At 29.6% G+C, this 13764-nt stretch overlaps 1 protein-coding gene across 6 annotated transcripts in view; it reads right to left on the bottom strand.

Annotated features, from left to right (window-relative positions):
- The window catches only part of LOC109600730 (triple functional domain protein), a 242410-nt gene that overhangs the window by 67233 nt on the left and 161413 nt on the right, over positions 1-13764 (bottom strand). The gene's annotated exons all lie outside the window — the stretch shown is intronic.

Here is a 13764-nt window from a genome sequence, read left to right as displayed (position 1 = left end):
ATAAATTTCACAGATTTGGTATTGATTTTAACACTGACTTTTGGTATTTCCTGACGAGTTTGAGAAGAATGGATTGATTTATACAATTAAGCTAGTTTTCTTCAAAAAAAAAAACTACCAGTTTGAGGAGGTAGAGAAGTAGTTTAATTTATTTTAAAATTTGTTCAATCATCTTTACGGAGAATATTATTTACCTTTAGAAATATTGAACCAACTTTTTCCAAGATACTATCACATAATAAGGATCAAAGTTCTCCTCTTTTCTCTCCAAAAATTATCATCGAATAAAAATATTTTGAGGAGGCAGGTTAACTTTCCCAATACATTTCACAGATTTGATATTGACTATAACATTGACTTTTACTGAAGGATGAATTCATCAGTAGTTTGACTCCAGCACCTAAACAAAGATGTTAAAATTGAAAGATGGGACACTTCCCAAGACGATTTTAGTGCTTTTTGACGAGTTCAATGGAAAAATAGATTAATGTCTAAAATATACTCTTTATTAAGCCAGTTTTCTTTGATCTAGTTGGTTTGGATATACCAAAAACCAACCAATTTGAGGAGGTAGAGAAGTAGTTTGATTTATTGCTCACAAAATTTGGCCAATCATCCCTCCTGGAGAATTTTATTTACTTTTGGATATATTATGTTACTACCTTAATTTTTCTAAGGTACTATTATAAGAATAAAAATTCTCCTCTTTTGAAGAGGCAGTGTATCTATCTTAATAGATTTCATCGACACGGCACTGGCTCTAACATCAGCTATTACTGTAAGATGACCTCGCCAGTAGTTCGACTGCGCCACCAAAACAAAGATGTTAAAACTGACAGGTGGGACACTCCCCTACGTCGCAGGAAATGTTGTCAGTTCGTGAACAAACCCACCCCCAGCCTCCATAAAAACTCCGAGCGAGGAAATCCCATTTGAAGTCTAATGGACATTTGTGCATGTTACGAGGAAACTCTTTCCAGAAAACTTTCCGTGTGTCGACCCATCTCGGAAACGACATTACTCCCGCGACCAAAACGGGTCCCGCCAATTCCGGTTTCATCGGCATCAATATTTAATAGGAAAAACGGCCGGAAACGGGTCACAAGAATGCGCCACCTGCTCCGTCCGACCTATTTCCGTCTAACGCTTCGCCAAATCAAAAACTAAGTTTTATTTTCCACCCAAAAAAAATATCGATTCACAAGAAATAGGGGAATGTCGAATATTCCGACGATTTTAATTAAAATCCGCATGACGAAATTGTATTTTTGGAGCAACCACCAGGAAGCGAGCGTTTTTGAGTTGAGGAGGGAGAGGGCGAGGACGTTTCACGGGCCATCGATTCCCCTCTATAAATATCGTGTGTGTGTGTGTGTGTATGTGTTGAGTTGTATGTGTGTGGATGAAAACGCGGCACGCCGCCTCCATCCCCCGATCCCGACCGTTCGGTGAGGCGTACGCGCCACCGCCCCCATCAATTTTATATCCTAATTACCGTCGCATCACGCTTTATTGCCCGGCTAATCTGTTGACTATCCGTCGTTGACACACACATACACATCCATGAAGGAAAACTAGTAGTGCTTTACGTTGTCGTATTGAAGAGTCAGGAGAGTCGTTGGATTTAATTAGCACTTCAAAAAGTAATTGTGCATAAGGATTTCTAATGTCTATCCATTATACATGATTGAATACTAATATTTTATCTACAACTATACGGGTAAAATAATTAAATTTAATTTTTATGTTTTTAAGTTATGGCTTGATTTTATAACACACTAAGAGTGGAAAAACTTTCATCACCATAAAAGTAGATTTTTAGCATACGTCTGAACTGCCATCTTTCCGACAATAGACGAACTCATGCAATTAATATAGTTTTCTATATAAATTTCTTCATACCTCTTCAAGGTTATAATTTTGAATATATTTACAAAATAATAATAAAAATTTGTAAGTTTATAATTGTAAATCAATTCTAAATTTTGCAATAATAAATAAGAAATATTTCTATTATTTCCGTTCAAACCATGACTGACAATGAAGTATATTTTTAGAAGGCTTTTAAAAGGTAAAGATTTATTTTCAGTTTATAATAGAGAACAATATCCAAGTTTTGAATATTTATTAATATTTATTATATTAATATTCAATTTTTAATTGAGAACTATATTTCTAAGATTAAAGAAAAAAAATATTCTTCAGTATGTAATTGTAGATAAAATCAAATTTTAAGAATGAAATCTAAAATTTAAAAACTTATAAATGATGATAAAGTATTTTCATTTTTTTCTGTTTTCTATTGAAAACAAAATATAATATTAGAAAATTTAAAGGATTAAAAATTATTATTCAGTATATAATTGAGGGCATAATCTATGTTAATTTTGGAAACATTTAAGACTTAATGATGAAATTCCTTTATTTCCTTTCAGTTTATGTTTTATGAATAACATTTTAGGAGACTTTTAAAGGCTGAAGAAATATTCTTCAGTTTATAATTGAGAAAGAATCTAATTTACAACGATTTATAAAAAATTAAGAAGTATTTTAATTTTTTTTTTTTCGGTTTTTAATTGCTAAAAATTATTTTTTTAAATAACTTCTAAAGGATGAAGAATTATTTTTCAGTTTAAAATTGAGAATAAAATTCAATTTTATAAGACTTATTAATGAAGAAGTATTTTCATTATATCTCTTCAATTTATGATTGAAAACAAAATATATTATAAGAAGACTCTTCAAGAACTAAGAATTAATCTTTAGTTTATACTTGAAAACGAAATCTAATCTAATAACTTATAAATGATGAGTATTTTCATTAGGTGATAATAAAATATATTTTCAGGAGACTTTTAAAAGATGAATAAGTATTTTTATGATTATAATGGCAAACAAAATCTAATATATTTTTATAAGGTTTGTAGAGGATGAGCATACAACTTATATTTTCTGGAAAAAGGAAAATTATTCTTTAGTTTATAACTGAGAACAATAAATTAACTCTTCCAATTGAGCTTTTGTTATTTAAATAGTTTTTGAAAACTTATAAACATTTAAAACCAGTTGGCAAAGCTTAAGTGAAATTAAACAGATTGATTGAGTAAAGACCACAATTTTCAACAAAGATATTATTAAATTAAAACTAATTCATTGTTGGATAGGTTACTACAATAGTTGAAGATAAAATTTATTATTTTAAGAAACAATAGTCCATTAAAATTATGATCCGCAGCTTATTGTTTAACTTTGTATAATTGTAAAATAAAACAATGGCGATACTAATTATGAAACTTCATTAATTGGATAACTGCACAATGGCGTTTTCGTCGGGATGCTGTCATAAGGAAACGTTTAAGTCCTCGACGAGTAGATTCGAGAAAAGGGCTGACAAAAGCAAGAATAACCGTTCTTCAAAATGAACAGAGCAACACTCCAATGAAGTGTCCATTAAGATAACAATCTTTCCGTGCCGTAAATGGCCGTACTCCCGTTTTTAGCGCCGCGATAATTATAGGTTGCGTTTTATAAATAAATTTTAACAACAATATTAATTTCCCGCGGAGAAAACCGAGAAACGGGGCGATTAAATCGAACGTTAATAAACTGCACAACGGACGGGTTTTATTTTAATTGATCGTTCCGATTAACCGACCGTTCAGGATGCAATATAAACGTGCGATTGATCGTAAAACGTTTACTTTTAAAATGAAGCCCCCCTTCGTGCCAGATGTGACCGCGAAATCAAACTTTTCAATGGCTGTTTCCGTGTCGTAAATTCCACATAACTCGTGCCGATTTCGGCGGATTAATCCGTGCACATTCTGTGCACTTAATTGATGAGTATCGATGCAGGTTCATTCCCGCACCAGGATTGAAATTGAACATTTCAAACGTGAGCCAGTTTTATTAATTGGTTGTCGTGACTTACCCCGTACCCAGTTTGTTCATATTTACCGTTTCCAACGAGTTTTTATCTTACCTGTAACAGAACACATAGATTACAATGACATTCGACTATGTGACAAAGACTTGTTATCAATATGTGACAATGTGTTTGTGGACAATATCAACCACTAAAAAGTTCTGAACGTGAATCAGCGCACTAAAATAGCTGATATCTCTCTATTACTAATATTTGCAATTTGGTAAACCGCCTTTAGTTAAGTTAGTTTTTATTCGGTGTTATTAATATATTCGTTGGAGATAAATATTTATGCTGTATTTGAAAACTATATAAATATTTCAAACAACGAAGGTCTATTGTTTTTGTGCTAAATTTATATTTCCTTTATACTCTGTTTATTTGATAGATTCGGTAATAGGTAAATAATTATTAATCAATACCACTCCGGATAATTAAGTTGATTTCTGTTTCCTCCTATTTATAGCCGGACTGAAAATAGTTGAATTACCCTTTATTTATTCAGCAAATAATTGAGCCGTAAGTCGACTATTGTTTCTACGAATAATATTCAAATGTTTGTAGTAAATGAAATGTCGCTTGTATCGAAAGTCAAACAATTAGTGAAAACCAATTAAATAAATTAATGATTATCTTACAATCAGACAATTTTCATTATTATTTACGACAAAATTACATGAAAAGATTTAATTATAAATATATCTAGAAATAGCTAAAAACAATTAAATTAATTTATTTCCATTTAATGCCCATTGTTCTTGTTTAAAAAAGGAAATAATATGTACCGAAATTTACCTATATAAAAGGCAGAAAATAATTAAATTAATTTTATATTTGCTAGTTTTCTGAATAGCTACAACAACTTTCATAATAATTTCACCAATTCTAAATGACAAACAATTAGTGGAAACTAAATAAATTAACGTACCACAATCAGATAATTGCCATTATTAATTTTGTTTATTATATTGTATTTCCTAAATTTACTTTTAACAATTTAATTATAAAATCTATAAACAATAAGAAGTGTTTTATTTCTATTTTAGTGCCATTGTCCTTGTTTTAAAAATAGAAAATAATATGAATTGAATATTATAAAATCTTCAGTGTGAAACTGGATGTACGTAAAAATGGATTTTAATGTCAGACGTGACTGGAATTGAAAATATGTATGAAGATTTAATTGTACAATAAATGTACCTAGAAAAAACTGAAAATAATTAAATTTATTTAATATTTGGGAGTTTTCTGAATATTTATGATAACTTACTTTCATAATAATTTCGCTTGTTCTAAATGTCAAACAATTAGTCAAAACTAAACAAATTAACAAACAAATCTCACAATCAAATAATAGGTATTATTTTTACTTATTACAAAAGGAAACTTTTTATTTCTATTTTAGTTTTAATTTTTTTTAAATAGGGAATAATAAGATATAATATTGCAATGTAAAATGTACAGAAAGAAACCTGAAATGTATTAGAAATGGATTTGTCAGACGTGACTTAAATTGAAAATATATCACCTGAAAAGATTTAATGATAAATGTACCTAGAAATAACTGAAAACAATTAAATTAATTCTATATTTAAAAGTTTTCTGAATACCCATGACAAATCAGTTTCATAGTAACTTCACTTGTTCTAAATCTCAAGCAATTAGTGAAAACTAAAAGGATTAATAGTACCTCATAATCAAATAATTGCTATTATTGTTTTTACTTATTATATTGCATTTCACACATTTATTTTAGACTTTATGTATAAAAATGAAAGGAAACCTTTTATTCCCATTTAAGTGTTTATAAAGTTTAGAGAAAAAAAATTGATATGTTTTTGATATATATATGATATGTAATTATACCTAAAAAGCCTTAAATTAGTTCTATATTTGAAAATTCTATGAATTTCTTTGTCAACTTAATTTCATAATGAAGTCGATTGTTTTAAATAATAAACAATTAGTGAAAATTCAATCATTATACTTTTTATTTATTATATTGTATTTCACAAAATTATATTTAATATTTTAGATTTAATATCGATAAAAAAAGGAAACCTTCTATTTCTATTTTAGTGTCCATTCTCCTTGTTTTAAAAATAGGAAAAAATATGAACAGAATGCTACAAAATGAAACTTGAAGTACACTAGTATAGAATGTTAAAATCAAACGTGAATGAAATTGAAAATATATTACATGAAATGATTTAATTATGAAAGTACCTAGAAAAAGTTGATATCAATTAAATTAATTCTATTTCAATATTTTAGACTTAATATCCATAAATAAAAGGAAAACTTTTATTTCTATTTTAGTGTCCATTATCCTTGTTTTAAAAATAGGAAACAATATGAACTGAATGCTACAAAATGCAAAGAAAGAAACTTGAACAACACTAGAATGAGATTTTAATATCAAACGTGAATGAATTGAAAATATACTGCATCAAAAGATGTCGCTTGTTCTAAATATAAAAACAATTGGTGAAAACTAAACAAATCATATCACAATTAGATAATTGCCATTATTATTTTTATTTATTATACTGTATTTCACAAAAATTTGGTTTAATATTTTAAGCATAATATCTACAAAAAAGGCACCATTTATTTCTATTATTCTTGTTTTAAAAATAAAAAATAATATGAATTGAATATTATAAAATCTATAGAAAGGAGTACAATGGATTTAAATGTCAGACATAACTGAAACTGAAAATATTTTGAATGAAAAATATTAATTAAATTAAATGTACCTAGAAATGGTGGAAAATAATTAAATTTATTTATATTTGAGGATTTTCCTAATAGTTATGTCAACTTAATTTCATAATGATGTCGTTTGTTCTAAATATCAGCTACTCAGGAACGTATTAAAATTAATATTCTCACAATCAGATAATTGCCATTATTATTTTTATTTATTATATTGTTTTATTCCACCTAATTATATTTAATATTTTATATATAGAACCTTTTATTTCTTTATTAGTAGCCACTGTTCTTGTTTTAAAAATAGGAAATAATATCAAATGAATATAATAAAATGTACAGAAAGAAACTTGAAGTGCACTAGAAATGGTTTTTAATGTCAGACGTGACTCAAATTGAAGCTACGTTGCATGAAAAGATTTAATTATAAATGTGACTAGAAAAGGTTGAAAACAATTAATTTAATTCTATATTTACCAGTTTTCTGATTATCCAGGACAACATACTTCCATAATAATATTAATATTAATTTTATACTAGATTTGTGCCATATTTAAGCTTATAATTTATATAAAAAAAATTACATCAATGGAAAAGTACACACATTACTTAACTAAAGAACATCATGTTAAACCATTTGCTTTAAAAAGCATAGATGTTACTTATTAATTGTATTAGCAATTAAAGTCTTTTAATTATTATATTTTACATAACTTCAATTTATACCAAGGTCAAAACTGCAATTAAATGTCAATCACAGCTATTTTATGCAATAAAAAACAATAGTACATTAACGAAGTAATGGTAAAGTCGTGTTTGATTTAAAAAACTGTACTGCATATTATTGAAAAACTACTTATTAAATTTAATAGTTAATTTAATATTTATAGGTAAATGCAAATTTAATTATAGATTGGGAAAATTTTCTGTCACAGTGAAAACCCAACAGCTGTACTAACTTCACTAATTATAGATTTTATGACAAAAACCAACGTAATTCATAAACACTTTTTTGTTTAAACTGGTGATTCTTTCACATGCTTATTTTCTAACCATGTCATGTGTTTAGAGTATTTAATTATTAAAGTATAATTCATTAATTTAATAATTAACTTTATAATTGAATGAAAATAAGAATAATGAAATCGATAATTAACTTTTTTATGAGGTACGATAAAAATATATATAATAATGAAACAAAGGCATCTTCCATTTGATAAGTACAAAATAAATGAAGCAGTTTGTAAACACTGTTATCGACATGGCAAATAATAAAGTTTATCGATTATTTCATTAACTCCACAAAATTATCATAGATAAAAGAATGTGTGCAACTACAAAACATCCTGTTACGTCCTTGAAGAAGGACACCCGGCCATTTCTCACCCCCCAACCAACCACCCCTTTCAACTAGTACACACAGAGGAAAAAAAAAATAAATTAAAATAATATTGACCAGAGCAGTTTGGCTGGGCTGTCTCCGCAGAAGTCGGGCCTGAAAGGAGCTGGGTGTATCGATGGTGTGCTGTCTGGTGAGCGTGGGATGGTGCTGGGAGACGGAGCCCTGTCTGAACCAGGGCAACGAGATCTTCCTCTTCGCCTTCTGGCCGAAGGTCTTGATACCGCCGCCACCGGCCGATCCGCCCGGATTATCCGACATGATGTCAATTGAAAATCCGGACCGGTTCAATGGGCACTGTCGCGTCGCGGGACATCGCGTGCACTCAACACAACCATGACGGCGAACTGGCGACGATTAAGGTTACTTTCCGACTGTTAATTGGCTACGGTACGCGGAACGGCGTGCGATAAATATTATTAAATGTTAGCGGTTAAGTGGTAAAGTTAAGATAATGGTAGAATTAAGCTACGATTTGTTTTTTTTTTTGTTTATTTAGTAAACGGATGAATCCCTATAATCTAGCACCAAAAAGTAGCGAACTGGGATGGTTCGATCACAGAGCTTACGCAAGAGAGAAACGGCGAAGAGTTAGCGGTGTTAATTTACATGTAAGCGAGTTGTGTGGATGCGGTTCGATCGCTTTTTTCCGCCAGGGCCGATAAGGTTGGAGGGTGAGCGTTGCGGTCATCTCACGTCACGCGGTCACCGTCGGCATGCCGCGGAAGACGCACGGGGACTGGTGCACGGTTGCGGCGCGGCGTCGTCGTCGACGTGCCTCTCCACCGGTTTTTGCGGACGCGGCCTGCGAGCGTGTTGGGACGGCGGCGGCGGCGGCGTCGTCGGCGTGGGTCGGTGTGCGTGCACGTGTGTAGTCGCAAGTGTGTGAGCTCGGGGAGCCACCCGACACTCTACTGACTCTCTCTCGGCCAGATGAGCTCCGGTGGCCCGGGCACGAGGAGCGCCTGTCCGGACTAATGCCGTTGCACAGCCACTGCCGAGCGGACCCCGCCGATTATCTTTCTCTCTGCCAACGGTGTCTGCCGTTGCCGTTCGCCCGTTGCCTACGTTCCTCTCGCTCTCGTTGGTTCTGTGTGTGTATGTGTGCCGCCATTCCGCACATAAACACACACACACGCCGGCCTATCTAGTCGCACATTTTCACACCGGATTTCATCGTCGTTCATCCGTCCTTCGCTCAACCGTGCGACGGTTAACCTAGCCCCTTTAGTTTTACTACATCTTTGCATCGGTTGTAAAATATGTGGAATATAATCCGCTAACAGGAAATTCGTAAAATATAAAAGTGTTTTATTTTCAACCTTAAAACGTATATTCCACATCTTAAGTTTTTTATTACACATACATTCGTAGTTCAAATTACAGAATTCGTCAAATATAAAAAATTATGGAACAATTTCTTTCCGAAATGTTTATTTGAATTTATTATTTTTATTTTAAAGATCACTTCGCAATTCATTTGTATAATTTGATATTTATATTTTTTACTTTTATCGGAGTTTTTTAGTTTTAGCTAAAAACATCTTTTTGTATAATTATGTTCTTAAACATCATATTATATAATTTTTGATTAAAATTTTAAGATTATTTTAATATATTAATTATATTAAAAATAGAAATAGTTTTGACAAAATAATAATTTATTTATATTATAATTACTTCTAACTCAATTAATTATTCTAATTAGATAAAATTAGGTTGAAATTAAAAATTGTGCATTCGCCATTTTTAAGAATTAGTATTTAAAATGGTGAATGCGCCTAAATTATATATATTTGGTTTTTACTAACTTTACTATTTTTTTATATATACTCAAACATTTTGAGAACGTATTTTCTTATTTTTGCAGAATTTTTCAATACTAGACAACTTCTCTTATTCAAAATACAAAATTTATGCACAAAAGATAATTTAAGTTTTCACTAAGATAAGTTTAGTATTAACAGTTAACAATTAAATAAATATTAATTTACTTAATAAAGAAAATGGAAAATTTTTAAATATTTAAAAAAAATATCTTAAACTGAATTCAATTGTTGAAACTTGTAACTAAAAATGAATTATTTAATCTAAATCTTATTTTTATCAAAATCTAATATTTCTATCTCTAATCATGCAAAATTAATAGATGAGAATAAATGTTTAAAATTTTAAATGATAAATTTTTCAATAGTAGACAAAATTCAAGAACAATAATGAATTATTATTATTAAACTTACGAAACGAAATTAATAAAAAAGATAAATTTTGAATTTTTATTTAAATACAACTTTAGGATAAATATTTAACAATTGACGATTTTAATTATATATTTTTTAAAATTTGTGAAATTTTCAATAGAAGATAAAATTATCTTCTATTTATATACATATACAAAATTTTTTATTATTCAGAAAAATTAAATTCTAAGTGATAATTGTAAATTTATTTTTTTTATTAATTTTGCGTATTAATAAAAATAGAAAATAATTAAATGAATAGATTGATACTATTAAAAAAATTAAAAATATATATTCAAAATTATGGCAAAAAGAAAATTATGCTTTATTTTGTGAAAGAAATAATATTGCAGTATAATACTGATATTTTCAATTAATTTTAGAAGTAAACAATATTAAAAAAATTCTTGTTACAGCTCATTTAATAATTTATTTAGTGCTTGCATATTTTAATTCATTAAATATATTATAAAAAATAGATTATACTTTGAATATACAATCATAGAATATTGAAAATCGTGTTAAATCAAATTTGTGCTGTATTTAAGTAAAGAATTTAAATTTAATTTTGTTTATTAAATTTGCAAATTTATAGAAATAAAATAGAATTTTATTCACAATCCATAATATTATATAAATTTATTATGACCTATTAATTTTGCTTGTTTATAAGATAGGAATACAAGATTTTAATAAAAATAAGATTTAGTTGTATGAATTCAAATAAATATTTTCAAATAATTCATTTTTATTTCCAATTTTTTTTTAAATCATTTAAATTTATTTTTGTATACATTTTTTCAAAATTTTTACAAAAAATTTTCAATATATATTTTTTAAAATTTGTGAATTTTTCAATAGTAGATAAAATTATCTTCTATTTTTATAAATATGAAAAATTATATGATGATTTAACACGACTTTCAATATTCTGTGATTTTTATGTTCAAAGTATAATTTATTTTTTATAATACATTTAATGAATTAAAATGTGCAAACAATAAATAAAGTATTAAATGAACTGTAACAAGAATTTTTTTAATATTGTTTACATGTAAAATTTTCTTTTTACACGAATTAATCGTTTTTATATCAATTAACAACATTAATCCACTAAATGAACAAAATGAACAGTTTTAAGGATTTTGAATAAGTAACTTTCTACTTTTGTTGAATTTCTCAATAGTAGACACAATTAAAGTATAGTAGTTATAACTAAAGAGTGAATTAATTGAAAATCTGTATTATACTTCAATAATATTTCTTTTACAAAATAAAGAATAATTTTCTTTTTGCCATAATTTTGTATATATATTTTTAACTTTTTTAATAGTATCAATCTATTCATTTAATGATCCTCTATTTTTATAAATACACAAAACAAATAAACAAAAATAAACTTTAAATTTTCACACAAATACAATTATCACTTTTTAATTTTGCTGAATTTTAAAAAAATTGATTTATGTATTTAATTTAGACAAATTAATTTTATTTTTACTCACTTCTATTTTTACAAATATTTAATAAATAAAAAAATATTAAAAAAATCTAAAATTCGAATAAAAATTAATATATTTTTTTTTCCTTCAGATTGATTGAAAATTAAATTGAACTAAAACTATTCTAAAATCAATAATTAAATAAAATAGAATAAATTGTAGTTTTCTGAATAATTGAATGCGAAATAGAGTAATTCCTTTTCAAAAATGTTGTATAGTTTCAATAACAGACTATTTAAAAGTGCTAGCAGGAAATAAAAATCAATTTATAAGTATATTGGAAAATCCATATTTTAATTGGTAAAACGAAATTTGATTACAATATTAATGGATAGAATGGATGTATAGAAAAAAGAAAGAAAATAACAAAAAAGACAATTATTAGATATGATTTTATTGATATGTACATAAAAATTGTTATAATAGTTTCAATTTTTCATTACATGAACATTTAGTATTTTCATTTATACGAAATAATAATAGATATGTATGGAAAACATATGTGAATTATAAATTTAATCAGTCAGTTGAGAAAACTATAATTTTAATATTAAATATCGAAGACTTGGACCCCATGTTAAAACACAAATCGATATAAAAAGTGTTTTCTTTTCCCGACGCGACAAACGCACAAAGCGTATTCACAACAGTCATTACGCCTTTGTTACACCGCAACGGAACAGTCCAAACTTTCAATGAATAAAAAATAAGCTCGGAATCGACGCCGTTCCGATAAACAATAGCCGACGATCGTACGACGATAGACAATCGTCGCAGTTCCAGTCATACCCCGATTGTAATTTCTAATTCCCGTATATTGGGTCTGTATCGGTCCGGCCTGTCGGCTAAACGACGCCCGGCACAAACCGCTTCTGTCGCTAAATTACGCTAGTAGGCACGGAATTTCCACGCCGCATATATTATTCATTGGCCGAGTTTATCGATCACCGATGACAAGTGCGGAATCGGATGTAAATATTGAATGCGACAGGGAAGTCAGAACGTTGCTTCGAATTTATGTCGGCACACACAAAACGTTAGCTATTTTTGTAACAACTAATTATCTGATAACCGCGTTCGTTCAAAGTCGAGAACAAATCGAGGAAACATGAACACAGAAGCGTGCACTAATTGATTCATTACTGCCGTCTGCATATCAGAAATCCGATCATCGTCATTCAATATTCACACGTCAAATGTGCGGGATCGCCGTCGACGAAACGAGGACGGCAAATTAAACGTAAATATTGAAAGGCGACCGACAGTTGCAGCATCCACCAATCGATTCCACGTCCGATTTCGTGGGCCTCCCACGAAAACGGTGGCGAGTTTTGTGTTATTAACGGCGTGTCTTATTTATGGGGGGCCAGAAAACGGTCAATCCGATTGTTTCGCTTCTTATTGTTGCGGCGGCCGTTCATTCATAACGGGCCGGGATGAATGATTCCGTCGCAACAGTCCGTCCCGGATTTCCAGATTCGTGCCAGTCGGTCAGTTTGAACATGTCATCAATTATTGAATTTAACATATATACCAGGCATTGCGTTCGACCCAGTGCCGGCGACGGGTCACGAACTAGTGACATTAAAACCGCGGCTCCTCCGGGCGGCGGTCCATCGACGCCCCCTCACGCTTCTCGAGCCAGAAAGAGAGACGGAGAACGAGCCCCATGATTGATCAATTTCATCGCGCCCCGCACCTACGGCTTCCACACGAAACGGCAACGATTTACGAACGGATGGTCAGGATGATCCGTGAATCGGGGGAGAAATTAGGACGGACCGAGTAGTAAAAACGCCACCCAAATAACAACGAGCAATCTAAATATATTATTTAGAAAATAAACCAGAAACAAACAGAACTAAAAGCATAAACTTCGAAGTTAATAGGCCACACAGTATTAATAAAACTGGTCGAGGTAAAATAAAACATTTATAGAACAATAAAGTAGCGGTGTAGTGAATCAATATAGTTTTAAAAGCT

Source organism: Aethina tumida, chromosome 2, assembly GCF_024364675.1.
Source record: "Aethina tumida isolate Nest 87 chromosome 2, icAetTumi1.1, whole genome shotgun sequence".
NCBI classification, from domain to species: Eukaryota; Metazoa; Arthropoda; class Insecta; order Coleoptera; family Nitidulidae; genus Aethina; species Aethina tumida.
Note: the sequence above shows the minus strand (reverse complement) of the source record. Positions and strands in the feature narration are given on the sequence as shown.